Source organism: Physeter macrocephalus, chromosome 18 (assembly GCF_002837175.3).
Source record: "Physeter macrocephalus isolate SW-GA chromosome 18, ASM283717v5, whole genome shotgun sequence".
In the NCBI taxonomy this organism is placed as follows: Eukaryota; Metazoa; Chordata; class Mammalia; order Artiodactyla; family Physeteridae; genus Physeter; species Physeter macrocephalus.
The window spans coordinates 32,846,869-32,857,197 of NC_041231.1; the positions used below are offsets into that span (position 1 = coordinate 32,846,869).

The 10,329-nt window shown below is 37.8% G+C and overlaps 1 long non-coding RNA gene across 1 annotated transcript; it reads right to left on the reverse strand.

Moving 5' to 3' along the window:
- Nucleotides 1-603: 603 nt before the first annotated feature.
- On the reverse strand, nt 604-10,329 carry LOC114484278 (uncharacterized). Its single transcript, XR_003676971.2, has 3 exons — nt 10,233-10,329; nt 3,331-3,630; nt 604-791 (listed from the first exon to the last, which is right to left on the reverse strand). It is a non-coding gene; the product is annotated as an uncharacterized lncRNA (long non-coding RNA).

The following is a 10,329-nucleotide window of genomic DNA, read 5'->3' on the forward strand; positions in this document are numbered from 1 at the left end:
ACAATTGAAACCTGTGCACCTAGAGCCTGTGCTCCACAACAAGAGAAGCCACCACAATAAGAATCATACACACCACAATAAAGAGTAGCCCCCGCTCGCTGCAACTAGAGAAAGCCCGCATGCAGCAACGAAGACCCAATGCAGCCAAAAATAAATAAATAAAATAAAATAATTTTATTAAAAAAAATATATATAGCTAGAAAAATAAATGAACAAATAACTACCCAACCTCTTTTCACCTTCCCTTTGTGAGGTGTGGGTAGGATGGCAGAAGCTGGAGCAGCCATCTTGGACTCAGAGATGGAAGCTACCACTTCATTATGCAAAACGACAAGATAAAACAAGCCTGGGTCTCTGGTGCCACAGAGTTTCTGTATCAGTGCTGAGTGACAAGAAATATAATTCTGCCTTGTTTATTTAAGCCTTTGTTATATTTGGGTCTTTGTTATTCATTGCAACAGCTGGAGCCTATACCCTGTCTCATGCAATAACCACCACCATCACCATTTTGTTAAGGGCTTACTGTGTGCTCGGCACTGTGCTGTACATATGTTGTTTCATTTAATCCTCAATACAACTGTATGGAGGTGGGTTGTCTCTTTATTCCCATTTTGCAAAAAGGTAAACTGAGCTCAGATTAAGTAACTTAGCCACAGTTTCATAGCCGGAAGTAGCAGGGTTTGGATTTGAAGGCAAATCAAAGGGGCTTCAGAGCCTGAGCTGTTTTAGTTCACTCTTCTGCCTCACATGAGTTTAGCTCAAGCTTTCTTTCAGGGAAGTGGGAAATAAGCCTGTAAAGAGAAGAGGCAAAAGAATAAATTGTCTGCAATAGCTGCTTTGGCAGCAGAAAGGCAGCTCATAGGTGCTAAGATGAACCATTTTTTTTCTCAGCTATGACTGTATACGGGAATAACCATGTCTTCTTCAAACCAGAACAACAAAATATATAAATATACAAATAATCTACCTCAATATAAATATCTCCGTCTTTACCACATTCCGTTGTTGGTGTTTTGCATATATGCAAATGTGTATGTGTGTATATATATATACACGTACATAGTCACGCACGTGTGCGTACATGAATATTCCTGCATGCCTCCTATCATGGTGTTGCCCACTGCATCCTGGGATGCTGCAACTCAGCAGCTGCTAATAACTCAAAATCTAAAAAGAATTTAACAGATGAAATGCTTTTATAATGCTTATTTTAGGTGATGAGGCACTAATGAAATAATACGAACTCCTTTTGAAAAAGGAAGTCCAAATAATTCTATTCATACTTGAGAGATATTACAAATAATACTACCTGTGTTGTAGGGAGAGAGTCACATAATCTCAATTAATCCTCACAACAATCCTAAGGATAGGAACCATTAGCCTATTACAGATTAGGAAGCAAAGGCATAGAAAGGTTAAATGTTTTTCTAAAGGTCACACAGCTAGTAGTCCTTCTGTTTGACTGCAAGAGAACCATGAAAAATACTCCGTTATTTGCTTTTCAGTATGAATGAATTTGTTGTATCAATTCGTATTTTACTTATTGATTTACTAGAGGAAAACACTGGAGATGATATCTTAATTACAGTTGATATAAGGTCAAAGATATTCTTGCTATTTCTTTTTAAAAGAGGTAAAAGCTGCCAGACTACAATTTAGTTAAATGAAATGTACATGGTAATGCTATCTTCCAATGTTTGAAAGCTGCAAATTATATGGAAGTAGTACAAGGACTATCAAAGTGAATTATGAAATGATATAAAATAAAGAAAAACCAGTCATGCTCTGGAAGGGAAATTCTTATTTGCTGTACCTAATTAGGTAGTCTTTGAAGCAAGAGCTATGAGAGTTGGGTCACTGAGGAGATGTCAAATGGAACTAGACTATAGTAAATGACGGAGTTGCAAGATCCAATCCCTCCTCATATGGGCAGTGGATTAACTCATTGGCCTTCCTGCCTCTTCTTTCTCAGCTTTTGTGGTTTTATCCAGAGATAGAAATGTTTCTTGTGAACCTTTTGTGTAGTTTTGGCTAGGATGCGAGATTTCCATTTTTTAATTTTTAATAAAGTGATCTCTGAAGAGCACCCCAGACTTTGCTGATTTCCTTCTCATCAGGGATACGGTGTATTCCAGAAATTCACAAATTCCTTCTATTTTTCACTGAGCTTTGGGATGAAAAGAATATGAGTTGGTTTTGTAAAATCTGGCGGGGGGGTGTTTGTGGGATTATTATGGGATTATGTTAGTACCAAACTAGAGACCAGACATCATGGTCTGTATACCCCGGTTTAAATGGACTGATTCTCTTTATTACATCTTCTGTGTCTTAGTTCAGGCTGCTGTAACAAAGTACCATAAACTGGGTGGTTTATAAATAACGGAAATTTATTTCACACAATACTGGAGGCTGTAAGTCTGAGAGAATATTAGGTTTAGGTGAGCTCATGAAGGTGGGGCCCACATGATAGGATTGGTGCCCTTATAAGTAGAGGAAGAGACACCACAATACTGTCTCGCTCCTTTTATCTCTCTCTCTGTGTGCACCCAAAGAAGAGTGCCAGTATGATCAGGTTCTGTAAGGATTTTTTGCAGGTTGCAGACTACCAACTTCTCCTTGTATCCTCACATGATGGAAAGAGAGGACTAGAGAGGTCTCTGGAGTCCCTTTATAAGGGCACTAATCCCATTCATGACAGTTTTACCATCATGTCCTAATTACCTCCCAAAGGCCCCACTTCTTGATAACATCACATTAAGAGTTAGGATTTCAATATATGAATTTTGGAGGAACACAAATATTCAGTCCATTGCATTCTATTTCTCCTTGTTTCTGACCAGTGTCCAAGCATTAATGGGATCAATCAGTTGTTACATGTTTAGAGCTCTATAATTTGGAGTCATTTTGGATTTATGGACTTCTGAAGCACGTAAGATTATTAAAGTACATACACTTACAGGCAATACAAGTCCTTAAAGCAGTATCAAGAAATAAAGTCATTACCACATTTTGTTTCAAACAAATCTTTATCCTGAATGGTTATATCTCATGACCCTTTATCGGGTCTCTACCAGGATGTGTCCAAACTACTTTGCCAGGTCTCCAGTTTTCTTTCTACTTTTTCAGGTTGCAACATATTTGTTGAACACAGACCATGTGCTGCATGCAACAAGAGGCCTTAAATATTAAGACATGACTCCTGCCCTCAAGGAATATTCAGCTCTTTAGATCAGCAAATTAATCAAACCCAGTCATATTAGTTATCTGTTGCTATGTTACAAGTTACCTCAAAACTTAGCAGCATAAAACAACAAACATTTATTATCTCACTGTTTTTGTGGGTCAGGAATCTAGGCAGAGCTTGGTGGTTTGGCTCAGAGTTTCCCATGAGGTTACAGTCAAGTTGTCAGCTAGGGCTGCAGGCGACTGATGGCTTGACTGGGGCTAGAGGATCTGCTTCCAATCTCTCTCGTGTTGTCACCGCCAGACCTCGGTTCCTTGTTGGCTGTTGGCTGAACGCCTCAGTCCTTCAACATGTGGACCTCTGCATAGGCTGTTTTAGTGCCTTCACAACATGGCAGCTGGCTTCTCTGGGAGTGAGTGCTCATCTCTGAAGTGGTGTGCTTATTTCTGCAGTATTATACATGAGGTAGAATAATGACCAATCTGTACATGAGGAAGGGAAGTACTCACAGTTGTGAATACCAGGAGGTAGGGATTATTGGGGGCCATTTTAGAGGCTAGCTCCCAAACAGGTTTTTCTGAGTATTCCTTGTCTTGAATAATACCATTGTCATAACCCAGTTTCTTAGTGTAAAAGCTTTAGATTCATCTTCTAGATGTTCTCTCTTATTCACTCTATCAATCCTACCAATCACCAAGTTACAGATTCTACTATCTTAATATCCTTTGCATCTTTCATCCTTACTGTTATTGCTTTAGTTCTGACCCTTAGCATCCATTTCAAGGGCATTTCCAATGACTATCTCTTGCTTGATTTCTCTTTTAAATAGGTTGAGTCATATGGAATTGCCAATTTTTGGAGTCAGTTTCAGCAGTGTATTCGTCAACTTGAGCTGCCATAACGAAAATACCATAGACTAAGTGGCTTAAACAACAGCAATTCATTTTCTCACAGTTCTGAAGGCTAGAAGTCCATGATTAAGGTGCTAGAATGGTTGGGTTCTGGCAAGGATCTCTCCTTGGCTTGTAGATGGCCACAATCTCACTGTGCTCACATGACTCTTCTTTGGGTGCACACAGAGAGAGAGATAAAAGGAGCGAGACAGTATTGTGGTGTCTCTTCCTCTACTTATAAGGGCACCAATCCTATCATGTGGGCCCCACCTTCATGAGCTCACCTAAACCTAATATTCTCTCAAAGACCTGATTTCCAATATCATCACGTTGGGGGTTAGGACCTCAACATATGAATGGGGGTGTGGCACAATTCAGTCCATAGAAGGCAATTTCAAATGATTCAACCTAACACTTGTTTGCAAGAGTAATACATGTTCATGACAGGAAATCAAAGATACAAAATGATAGAAACATGAATATAAAAATCATCAATAACTCCACCACCTGGGGATAAGTACAATTACATTTTTATGTGTTTCCCAGTTTTTAAATGTATATAATTTTGTGAAGAGTGAACTTATACCACATATTTAATTCTGTTCTCTGAACTTTCATTTAATATTATTTCTTGGGCAATTATCCATGTCATTCAACATTTTTAGAAACATTTTAAATGACAGTGACATATTTCATTTATTTAACCATTACTTTTTTGTTGAACATTAAAATAATTTCTAATTTTTCAGAAATAAGGCTGTGGGAAGAAATATCACTGATCATATACTTTTGTCTGCACCTCTATTCTCTTACTGTTGATTCCTAGAAATAGCATGATTGGGTCTTACTTGATTTGCATAGCTTTTGGGAAATTTACCCACTTATTATGCTACTGGGGTGAGTATTATTATTAATTTTTATCATTATTATTTAGTAATTTGACAGGTCAAAAAAATTGTCTAATTGTTAACAGTGACCTCCTCACTGATCTTCCTGGAGTCATATGCATTCCAGATAAGGCTCCACAGTGCTGCTAGAAAGATTTTTCTCTAAAATTCAAACTTGATCATACCACTTGCATACTAAAGCCAATCACTGGTTCCCCATTCCTTAGCAAGTCAAGCCCTTGGTCTAGGGAATTTTATCAGCCCTTTCATAACATGACTTTTGCTTACATTTCCAGTGTCATTTTTACCCTCTCTACCATATCCTCCTCTTGAGTAAAATTAAACCATTTACAGTTCTCTAAAATGCCTGTTTCACATTTCTTTTCCTTTCCACATGTTATTCTCTCTGTCTTGAATGCCTTTCCCCTCTTGGTTTGCAGCACTCACAAAGCCTTTTTAGAGAGAAGGCAGGAGATGTATGGGGTGTTCCATTCCTGAAAATGGGAGTGCTACTGTGATCAGCACTATCCTGGACCTTCTTATCCTTGTTCCCATGGAGATCCGTTCCAGCCTTTCACGTGGCAGTTACACTTCTGCTCTCTGTAAAACCCCTTACATCATGATGTGTTTTCTCCCAATACTTTCTTCTAAGTAGCTTTCATAACATTTTTGTTGAATCTTCCTGGCTGCAGTGGTGTTTACACTGCCCTTCATAATGCCAAAGGGTATCTTTCAGTCCCCATTTGCCTGATTCTGTCTTCTCAAACACTTCTTGAAGGCACCCTGAACTTCTATAATACTTGCATTTTAGCATGGTGCTGTCACTTAGTTATGTATTGTTAAGCACTGCATGTCAAAGATGCTTTTGAGGATACAAAATAAATTTCCAGTACTCAAAATACTAGTAAAAAGAGATGCAAGAATATGTATTATAGAACACTCTCAACTCAAAGTTGAATGGTAGAGTGCAATAATGGGGACTCATATTCATTGGCTGAGAGGGTGTAGAATACATTGCTGTGTTAATGCTTATTAGCTATATGCCTACAAATATACTCAAGACATGGGAAATTATTTATTTATAGTACTTTTAATATATTGTCATTATATATGTATTTACATAATTTAAAATAAACTATTAAAGGGACAAATAGTTTCTTAAAGAATCAGAGTTTTTCAACACAGTATGTGTGGTATAAACCAAGTCCCATTTGTATTTAAAACTGTGCAAGTATCATCCCCTCTAGGAAATCTTGACTGACACTTTCCTTCCTCTATGCCTCCTTTTATATGATTGACTTGTATTGATTTGTGATTTGCTGAAAGGTTGAGGTGTTTTATGATAAATTACAAATATAATCATCACGACCAAACTTTGACTGAATCAAGGAATCACAAAGTTGGACAGGATTTTAGATGTCACTTTGTCCAACCTCTTATTTAGCAAAAGAAGAAGTGCTGTTGCTGGTAGATGGTCACATTATGTTTGCTATGATAGCTTTCATTGTTAGAAAAGTTATCCCTCATGTTGAATAGAAAATTTCTCTGAGTGACAAGCACTTGTGGGTCTGAGTTTTAACTCTACAGAATGAATCCAACTCCCTTTTCACAAAATAGACCTTCACATGGTTGAGCCCAGCAAGAACATCTTGAGCGTTCTCTTTTATTTAAACATTTTAAATTAAATTTATTTATTTTTGAGTCTTCTCTTTTTTAGGCTAAACATCTCCAGTTCTTGCGCAGTTTTGGTGCAGATAGAGCAGGGGCTGGTGTGTTTGGATTTCTTGCCTTCTAAAGCAACCTCATTATCCTTTCATTTCACTTTCCTTTTCTGGGTAGTTTAAGAGTTTACCTATAAGCTAAACATTACGAATTAGCTATGACTCCTTCGGCTGCAAGTAACAAAAAACTAATTCAAACCAACTTAAATAAGACAAGTCTCATTCAACTGGTAAGTCTAAGGGGTGGCTTCAGGTAAAACTGGAATCTGGCATGCAATGCCACCCGGGCTCTTTTCATCTCTCTTCACCTCTAAGCTCTGTTTACCCCTGTTTGACTTAATTCCTAAGTGGGCAAGATAACCAGCAGCCCCACACAGCTACCATTATAGCTTGTGATCACGGAAAAGGGGGGACCGTCCTTCGTGGTCTCTCTGACAAACTGTCTGAAGGAATTGGCTCAGCTTGGGCCATGAGCACATCTCTGAACAAATCACATGGCCAAATAGCTTGGAGTACTTTGATTAAGCCTGTTTTCTCTGAACACCTTCTTCACCTGCCTCTTTGGGCAGGCACAGATGTGGTTAGCCCCATCACAGCCACCTGAATTGAGAAAGATTACTCTGTTACAAGGTCAGGGTTGGTTACCCAAAGGAGGCAATCCTGGGAAGACAAGCATACATCTACCAAGTTACTTAACGGGCTATTCTAGAAAGGCTATGGCTCAAACATTTGAAGTCCAAAATGCAGAAATGATATGGCTGGGCAAAAACAGATGCAGTGATCAGATGGAACACCTTTTTATAACATGCAAGCCATTTTCTACTCAAAGTTTCCCAAAGGTACTTCATATATTATCAGGACTCAAACCATATTTTATTGTAATATTGAGAAGCTGCCTACAATGTGCTTAGGTTAATATTTTTGAAAAGTCATTTTTCCTCAAGAGCACAGTATATTGGTTTATGGTCATAGAGCTCACTTGCTTATATGTTTGAGTTATACTTCATTGTTTGAAGCAAGGTCATACATCCTGTTCCATTTCTAAACCTATTCTGATTTGAAAGATTCCCTTTTGTGAGACTCTTCTTTATGATATTTAAAAACTACATGGAGAGATGGAGCCTGAGCTAGATTAAAGTTGTACAAATCTGATTAACATCATCTGCTCTGTTTCAAAGGTCAGGTGCACTCAACGAATTTGCTTTGAAATTATTTTGTTTATTTTGTGGGCATATACATCATGAGCTTTCTAAAGGTCAAAAGTAGAGTTTGTTCTTGGATTCTAAAGCAATCTGATTTCCATTTACAGTGTGCTTTGGTGACCCTAAATGCAGAAGCAGGCCCAGTTAAGTCATACTTCCAGTTTGTGTTTGGTTTAATTTTCTCAAGAAGAAAATCCCTCCTAGATTAAGGCAGTGCTGAAATATCATTTTTTCTAAATTACTTTTATTTTCATCTAGGTTCATAAGAGAATGCTACTCATAAATGACACCTGAACTCTGAATGTCAGTTTCATGGACATTCTGTTTTCAAAGATGTAGAAGCATCGGGGTTTCCCTGGTGGTGCAGTGGTTAAGAGTCCGCCTGCCGATGCAGGGGACGCGGGTTCGTGCCCCGGTCCGGGAAGATCCCACATGCCGCAGAGCGGCTGGGCCTGTGAGCCATGGCCGCTGAGCCTGCGCATCCGGAGCCTGTGCTGCGCGTCTGGAGCCTGTGCTCCGCAACGGGAGAGGCCACAACAGTGAGAGGCCCGCGTACCGCAAAAAAAAAAAAAAAAAAAAAAAAAGATGTAGAAGCATCTTAGTCAGCTAGTGTCTCATCTGGAAACTAGAGCAAAGGTCAGAAAAGTTAGGACTCCTGGGTTTTATTAACACTTACATGGTAGAGGTCCTGAGGCTTTATTAATTAGTGTATGCAAAGTCACTGTGTGCTTCATAAAGAAGAGGCTCCATTAAATATACAGTCTTATTTACTATTCAAAAAAATCAAGGATCTAGTTATATACACCAAGTATTTTTTCATTAATTATTTTAAATGAATTTTTTCCCTTACCACATGTACTTTGCAAAGATAAAAAGAAAATCTCTCAAAGTATTTTGTATTCATGTTCATTAACATTCCAGTGGAATAATAAACCTCAAAACGATTCATGTATGAATCAGTGAGGCATGGCTAATTACAGTTTTCAGCCACACAGCCAATAACATTCACCATGAAGCACAGCGTCTGTTAAATACTCTCTCTGAATTTTTGTTGGGGGAGAGTGCTAGGAAATAGGGAGGTTGCAAACTGCAGTTTAAAAATGTCTAAATATTTTAGGGGCTTGTATATTATAAATCTCTTTCAGGCAAGTATTTATCATAAGCATGACATCCTGTTATCAAAACAGACAAAACCCCCGCAGATTTCTTTAAAAACAAAACAGAAACAACCACAAGTCCTGAGAATGGACCATGTTCTATATGAAAACAGAAGAAACTTCTTGAAACATGAGGAAATACGGTTTACCATAAATTTTAAAAATACATTTAATACAGAATTTTAGAATTTTCTTACTCCTTACAAAATCATCTTGATACTATGACTCTCTCCAGTCCACAAATATATTTAAAAGGTGAAAATCCGAAAAGCACACAGCGGACACAGTAAAAGTTGAATGTCATGACTAAAACACTCAAATTTAGAAGCAATTTTGTAACGCATATTCAAAATCTTTTCTATTACATTTGTGTTTAAAATATTTTCCCTTAATGTCATCCATATTGTTGACTACCCAAAGACTACATGAATAAAAACATTAGCATCCACATTTTATTTTTTAATTTAAATTAGTGTTACTTCAACGACATAACTAATATATGGTAAAAAAAAAAATTCAGAAGTCAAGAACAGTATAAAGTATTTAGAATAGAAGATACTTATGCCACCAATCCTATCGCATTGCTCCAATAATCTCATTGTTCACAATCATTTGGGATGCTCCCAAGAAGTTTTCTACACAAGTGCAAGTACAAATCCACAATCTCTTATCTGCAATTCTGAAATCCAAAAAGGTCTGAAAACCAAAAGGCTGACCTGATACGGGGGTATTTATACTGTTTGTTTATCCAGTATGCGTTTCGTTGCAGAAATATTAACGTTTGATGACAGGGTGCTATCCCAAGACTGTTCCAGGAATGTTAGACACGAAATAGTATAAGCGTATATTACCTTTCTAAAAACCAAAAAATTGTTAATTTCCAAAACTGACCTGTCCCCAAAATTCTGGATGAGTGATTACAGACCTTGATAAGTATGTGTGTAACACACAATCCTTTCGTTTACACAAATAGATCATACCATATATACTGTCTGGCAAATACATTTATGGAATAGTTTAACATTTTCCCTTAAGACCTTACCATGGCCTACATGGTATGGCTTCTTGTGACCTTTAACCTCATCTCTCATGACTTTTCCTCTCATTTATTTTTCTCCAGCCAAATGGGCCTCCCTGTTCTTCTTCCATCATGCCAAGCTTATTCCAATTTAAGGCCTTTGCACTTACTTTTGCTTATCTGGAATATTCTTCCATAGATTTCCTCATGGTTGGCCTCCTCACTTCATTGAGATCTTTGTTCAAGTGACTCCTCTTCAGAGGACTT